The sequence below is a fragment of the Orycteropus afer genome, unplaced genomic scaffold (assembly GCF_000298275.1).
Source record: "Orycteropus afer afer isolate SDZICR_OR568_19922 unplaced genomic scaffold, OryAfe1.0 scaffold01566, whole genome shotgun sequence".
Lineage (NCBI taxonomy): Eukaryota > Metazoa > Chordata > Mammalia > Tubulidentata > Orycteropodidae > Orycteropus > Orycteropus afer.
In genome coordinates, this window is record NW_006923153.1 from 55,839 (window position 1) to 63,557 (window position 7,719).

Genomic DNA, 7,719 nt, shown 5'->3' on the forward strand with positions numbered 1-7,719 from the left:
CAGTCAAATGCCTTAGACACTACACCACCAGAGCTTCCACATAACGCATGAGGCTAGGAAAATTAAAAGTCATCAAAAATGAAATGGAATGCATAAAGATCGCTATCCTAGTCATTACTGAGCTGAAATGAACCGGTAATGGTCATTTTGAATTGGTCAATCATCTATATGGTCTACTATCCCAGGAATGATGATCTGAAGAGGAATGGTGTCACATTTATTGCCAAAAAGAACATTTCAAGATCTATCCTGAAATACAAAGCTGTCATTGATAGGATAATGTCTACTCATCTATAAAGAAGACCAGTTAATACAACTATTATTCATATTTAAGCACCAACCACTAATGTCAAAGATGAAGAAACTGAAGATTTTTTACCAACTTCTGCAGTCTGAAATTGATCAAACATGCAATCGAGACACATTGATAATTATTGGTGAATGAAATATGAAAGTTGGAAACAAAGAATAAGGATCAGCAGATGCAAAATATGGCTTTGGTTACAGAAACGAAACTGGAGATCATATAATAGAATTTTGAAAGGCCAACGACTTAGTTATAGAAAATACCTTTTTCAACATAAACAGTAACTTTACAGGTGGACCTCACCAGATGGAATACACAGGAATCAAATTGACTACATCTATGGAAAGAGACAATGGAGAAACTCAATAGCATTAGTCAGAAAAAGGCCAAAGGCCAAGTGTAGAACAGACCATCAATTGCTGATATGCAAGTTCAAGATGAAGCTGAAAAAAATTAAAACAAGTCCACAAGAACCAAAATACAACCTTAAGTATATCCCACCTGAATTTACAGACCATCTCAAGAAAAGATTTGATGCACTGAACACTAATGACCAAAGACCAGACAAGTGGTAGGATGACACTGAGGACATCATACACAAAGAAAGCAAAAGGTTCCATCTAAAATGCAACTATTGGTCTCCCTTCATCTGGAGCAAAGAAAAGTGATGAAAATCAACAGGCATGGAAACATTTAATCCAAGGCACTAATGGACCAGGGGAACCTCAGCGTACATGACCGTCAGACTAAAAGAACTAGATGGTACCTTGCTACCAATGGCAATCACTTGGAAAGGGATCAAAATTGGAGATCCTGCATAGAGTGGGAGAAAAATGTGGGGCAAAATTAAAAAACATAAAAAAGACGACTATTACTAGTTGGACAGAGACTTGTAAAACCCCTGAGACTAAGGCTCCTAGTCAGCCTTTGGGCTTGGAATTGAACTCACTCCCATGGCTTAACTCTCCCTCAGACAATAGACAGGTCTATGAGATAAACAATTAAACCAGGGAGATGCACTCTGTAGAATAATCAACCATGGGAGATCAGAAGGGCAGTATTTGTGCAGGAAGAAAGCGAGGGAGGCAGGAATGCATTGGTAAGAAGGGCACAGGGAAAGGGTAACCACACAGAGGAAGTGGGAAAGGAGCTTTTATTGTAAGGATTATAATCAGTGTCACAAAATAAAATGTGTATGAGTTGTTGAATGGAAAACATCTGCTCTGTAAAATTTCACCCAAATCACAATAAAAAGTTAAAAAAAAAAAAGAGCAAAAAGACAGGAAAGAGTACGTTAGAAAATACTCTAAAACTTGCTCTTGAATAGAGAGTTGTTGTTGTTGTTATGTGCCGTCGAGTCTAGCGACCTTGGTCGCATCACTACAGAAGTAGATTGCCCCATTTTCCTTCCAAGGAGTGGCTGGTGGGTTTGAACCGCCAGCCTTCTGGTTAGCAGTCAAGTGCTGTAGGCACTACGCTACCAGAGCTCCCATGAATAGAGAGTAGCTAAAAAAAAAAAAAAAAAATGATAAAGTAAAAGAGCTGAACAGATTTCAAAGGGTGGCTCAAGAAGATAAAGTATTATAACGAAATGTGCAAAGATGTGGAGTCAGAAAGCCAAAAGGGAGTTTCTCCAGCTGAAAGAAATGAAGAAAAAATTCAAGGCTCAAGTTGCAATACTGAAGGGTTCTAAAGGCAAAATATTGAATGGTGCAGGAAGCATCAAAAGAAGAAGAAATACAGTATCACTGTACCAAAAAGAAATGGCCAATGTTCAACCATTTCATGAGGCAACATACAATCAACAACTGATGGTATCGAAGAAAGAAATCCAAGCTGTACTGAAGGCATTGGCAAAAAGCAAGGCTCCAAGAACTGAAAGAATGCCAATTGAGATGTTTCAGTAAGTGGAACAACACCGGAAGCTCTCACTCATCTGTCAAGATATTTGGAAGTGATAAAAGAGAACCTACAGATTGGGAAAAAATATTCAACAATGACATATCTGACAAGGGACTTATCTCTAGAATTTATAGAAAACTCCAACACCTCAACAACAGAAAGACAAATAATCCAATTAAAAAATGGGCAGAAGACATGAATAGACACTTCAGCAAAGACGATATATAGGCAGCCAACAAACATATGAAGAAATGCTCGTGATCATTAGCCATTAGAGAGATGCAAATCAAAATAACTATGAGATAGCATCTTGTCCCAGCATTAGTGGCAAAGTTCAACAAGACAGAAAATAACAAATGCTGGTTAGGATGTAGAGGGATTGGGATTCTCATACACTGCTGGTGGGATTGTAAAATGATAAAAACCACTGTGGAAAACAGTACGGCAATTCTTTAAAAAGTTGGAATTAGAAATACCATTTGACCCAGCCATTCCATTACTAGGTATATATCCTAAAGAAGTGACAGCCAGGACAAGAACAAATATATGCACACTCATGTTCATCACAGCACTATTTACAATACCCAAAAGATGGAAACAACCTAGGTGTCCATCAACAGAAGAATGGATAACCAAACTATGGTATATACACACAATGAAATACTATGCAACCCTAAAGAATAACGATGAATCAGCAAAACGCCGCATAATGTGGATTAACTTGGAGGATATTATGCTGAGTGAAATAAGTCAATCACAGAAGGACAAATATTGTATTAGTCCATTATTGTAAAAGTCAAGGAACGGTTTATATATGGAAGGAAATTCTGTCTGTTGATTACCAGGGGTGGGACGGGAGGGGAGCGGAGGTGAGGGATGATTGTTGGATTGTTGTTGTTGTGTTGTTATGTGCCATCGAGTTGGACCTGACTCATAGCGACCCCTCCTTGGGCTTCCGAGGCAGTATCACTACGGAAGTAGATTGCCCCATCTTCCTTCCGAGGAGTGGCTGGGGGATTGTTGGATAAGTAGAGACAAATACTGATTTGGGTGAAAAGAAGGGCAATATACCAAATATGAGTAATCAACACAGTGGCACTGAAGAAGAGGAAGACAGAGAGAGCTGTGTGGGAGATTCAGACAGCAAAGATGAACCTTTTTGCATACACAGTACTACGTTGTCAGTGAAGGCAAACATTGATATATGGGTGGAGAGATCAGTAGATAGTTACTAGGTATGTCCACGCAGGCAGGAATGTGCCCAAGATCATGTATAGTGTCGGCAGACAATGTTTCTACAAGTGTATCTGTATATTCTGTAAGAATTCCCAGGAAAACAGTAGAGCTGACAAGGGACAAGGTTGTAGTCACTTCTTGGCCAATTACCCAGTGGGAGTGAGCAGTTGGACCTGTGGGCTCGGGACCATACTCACAGAGGACATCAAGCTCAGCTGACATAACATACTGCACAAAAACATTGTTCTACATCCTACTTTGGCAAGTAGCGACTAGGATCTTAAATGCTTGCAAGCTGCCATCTAAATGCAATGATGGGTCTCTCTTCATCCAGAGCAAGGAAGAATGAAGAAAACCAAGGACACATGGAAACAATTAGTCCAAGTGACTGGTACACCATGTGATCCTCAGCCAATACAACTATGAGACTAGAAGAACTAGATGGTGCCCGGCCACAGCTGTCAACCACTCAGAGGGGGATCTCTGTAGGAGATCCTAGATAGAGTAGAACAATTTGGGACAAACCTCAAAATCATTAAATAAAAAAAAAGGACAAGGTTTGCTGGTCTGATAGAGCCTGATGGAACCACTGAGACTAGTTGCCCTCTAGGTCTGGAACTGAACCCACTCCTGTGGCTTCCAGTCAAACAAAAGACAGGCATATGAACTGAACATTTACAACAGGTAGATACACTCCTTGGAGAGACTAATCATGGGAGAATAGAAGGGTTGTGTGTGCACAGGGAGACAGCTCAGGGGGCAGGAGTGCATGGGAGGGAAGGACACAGGGAAGAAGTAACTATGGGGAGGAAGTGGGAGGGGAGCTGTTGCATTGTGGTAAATTGTAGTGAATGTCATGAGACAAAGTGCATGTGAGCTGCTGTATGGAAAGTGAATTTTCTCTGTAAACTTTCACCCAAATCACAATAAAAATTAAAAAAAAAAAAAAAAGAGAGATAGAGATTTGGAAGAGAGCTATCTGGGCAACCAACTGGCAGAGACCCATATTTGTGCCCATTCCAAAGAAAGGTGACCCAAAAGAATGCAGAAATTATCAAACAGTATCATTAATATCACATACAAGTAAAGTTCGGCTGAAGATAATTCAACACTGGTTGCAGCCGTACATTGACAAGGAACTACCAGAAATTCAAACTGGATCCTAAAGAGGATGTGGAATGAGGGATATCATGGATCTTGGCTGAATGAAGAGAATATGAGAAAGATGTTTACCTGTGTTTTATTGGCATTTAACTGTGAGGATCATAAGAAATTACAGGTAATGTTGCAAAGAATGGAAATTCCAGAATACTTAATCGTACTCACATAGAACCTGTACATAGACCAAGAGGCAGTCATTCGAACAGAAAAAGGGGATATGGTGTAGTTTAAAATCAAGAACAATGTGAATCAAGGTTGTATCATTTGACCATACTTACTCAATCTGCAGGCTGAGCAAATAATTTGAGAAGCTGGACTATATGAAGAACACAACAGGATTGAAGAAAGAATCATTAACAACCTGCAATGTGCAGATGACACAATCTTGCTTGCTGAAAGTGAGGATGACTAGAAGCACTTACTGATGAAGATCAATAGCCTTCAGCATGGATTACAGCTCAACAGAAAGAAGACCAAAATCCTCACAACTGGACCAATAAGCAAAATCATGATAAACAGAGAAAAGATTGAAGTTGTCAAGAATTTCATTTTACTTGGATTCACCATCAACGCCCACGAAAGCAGCAGTCAAGAAATCAAAGGACGTGTTGCACTGGACAACCTGCTGCAAAAGACCTCTTTAAAGAGTTAAAAAGCAAAGATGTCACTTTGAGAACTAAGGTGCACCTGACCCAAGTCACGGTATTTTCAATCACTACATAAGCTGGACAATAAGGAAGAACACAGAAAAACTGATGCCTTTGGATTATGATACTGGTGAAGAATAATGAATATACCATGGACTGCCAGAAACATGAACAGAGCTGTCTTGGAAGAAGTACAAGCACAATGCTCCTTAGACATGATGATGGTGAGACTTTGTCTCATGTACTTTGGACATGTTCTTAGGAGGGACCAGTCTCTGGAAAAGGACCTCATCCTTGGTAAAGTAGATATACAGATGACACAACCTTGCTTGCTGAAAGTGAAGATGACTTGAAGCACTTACTGGTGAAACTTAAAGACTATAGTCTGCAGTATGGATTACATCTCAACATAAAAGAAAAGTCCTCACAACTGGCTTATTAGCAGTATCATGATAAATGGAGAGAAGACTAATGTTGTCAAAGATTTCATACTACTTGGTTTCATAATCTACATCAATGGAAGCAGCAGTCAAGAAATCAGATGACGTATTGCACTGGGTGAATCTGCTGCAAAAGACCTCTTTAAAGTGCTGAAGCAAAGAGGTCTCTTTGAAGACTAAAGTGTGTCTAACCCAAGCCATGGTGTTTTCAATCGCCTCATATGCATGTGAAAGCTGGACAATGAATAAGGAAGACCAAAGAAGAGTTGATACTTTTGAGTTATAGTGTTGGTGAAGAATGCTGAAAGTACCATGGACCACCAGAAGAACTAACAGATCTGTCCTGGAAGAAGTACAGCTGGAATGCTCCTTGGAAACAAGAATGGCCAGACTTCGTCTCACCTACTTTGGTCATGTTGTCAGAAGGAACTATTCCCTGGAGAAGGATGTTATGCTTGGTAAGGTGCAGGGTCAGTGAAAAAGGGGAAGGCCCTTAAAGAGATGGATTCACACAGTGGCTGCAATGGACTCAGGTATAGCAAGGATTGTAAGACTGGAACAGGGCCAGGCAGTGTTTCATTCTGTTGTACACAGGGTACCCATGAGTCGAAGTCGACTTCATGACACCTAACAACAACACAACAAAGTAGAGGGTCAGCAAAAAAGAGGAAGATCCTCAATGAGATGGACTGACACAGTGGCTGCCAACAATGGGCTAAAACATATCAATGATTGTGAGGATGGCATAGTACCACATAGTTTTGTTCTGCTATACATAGGGTTGCTATGAGTTCGACCCAACTCAACAGCACTTAACAACAGCAAAATCACAGTCAATGGCACCACTGTCCATCTACTCAGTCACACAAGCCAGAAATCTGGAAGCTGTCCAGAGTCCTGCTGATTCCAACTCCTAGATATCTCTTGAATCTATCTCCACCTCTCCATGTTCACTATCTTTCTCATTTTGAACCTCATCCAACAGCCTCTTAATTGATCTCTCTGATCAAAATGTATTGTCAGAATATTTCTAATATAAAAACTTGTGAATGCTATTTCTCTGCTTTAAATTTCCACATTGGCTTCTCATTCCCAACCTAAACAAATAATCCAAACAGCCTTCCAGAGCATAGAAGTCCTCTGTGAACTAGTCACTCCCTATCACTCCAGCCTCATCGTGCATTTTCACGCCCTTGTGCTCCTGTGCCTTTGCACATGCTGATCCCTCTTCCTTGGAGATCCTGCCCCATCCTGTCCTGTCCTCCTAAATATCTTTGTTATCATCTTTCAAAGTTCCAGCATCTAGCATAGGGCTTTACACAGGATAGATGCTCAATAAATGCTTGTTAATGAATCACAGGACAAAATGGGTGAACAGATGGAAGGAATGTCATCCCCCCTCACAAAGCCTTTCCTGACTCTGTGAGGCAGAGTTTGCCCTGTGACACTTCCCTCTACCTTCATAGCTCAAAATCAGCATGTATTAAACTACTACGTAACAGAACCAAACTCATTGCCATTGAGTCGATTCCGACTCATAGCGACCCCCTTTGGATTTCTGAGGCAGTAAATCTTTATGGAAGTAGATTGCGCCACCTTCCTTCTGTGGAGTGGCTGATGGGTTTGAACCATCACCTTTCTGGTTAGCAGTTAAATGCCTTAGGTACTGCACCACCAGAGCTCCTTACTATATAATAACTACATATTTATTTATCAATTCTGCAACTAGACTATGAACTCCTTATCGGCTGGTATTGTGCTTTGCTTGTCCGTAACTCAGCATTCAGACCAGCACCTGGTATCCAGTAGGCATTCAATGTTTGTTAAAAGAAAGAATAACAATGGGAATACTACGTATCAAAAACTATGGGATGCAGGCAAAGCAGTATTTAGAGGGAAATGACAGTCTAAAATGAACCTATTGTTGTTATGTGCCATTGAGTCGGACCCAATTCATAGCGACCCATCCTTGGGTTTCCAAGGCAGTATCACTACAGAAGTAGATTGCCCAACATTCCTTCCTAGG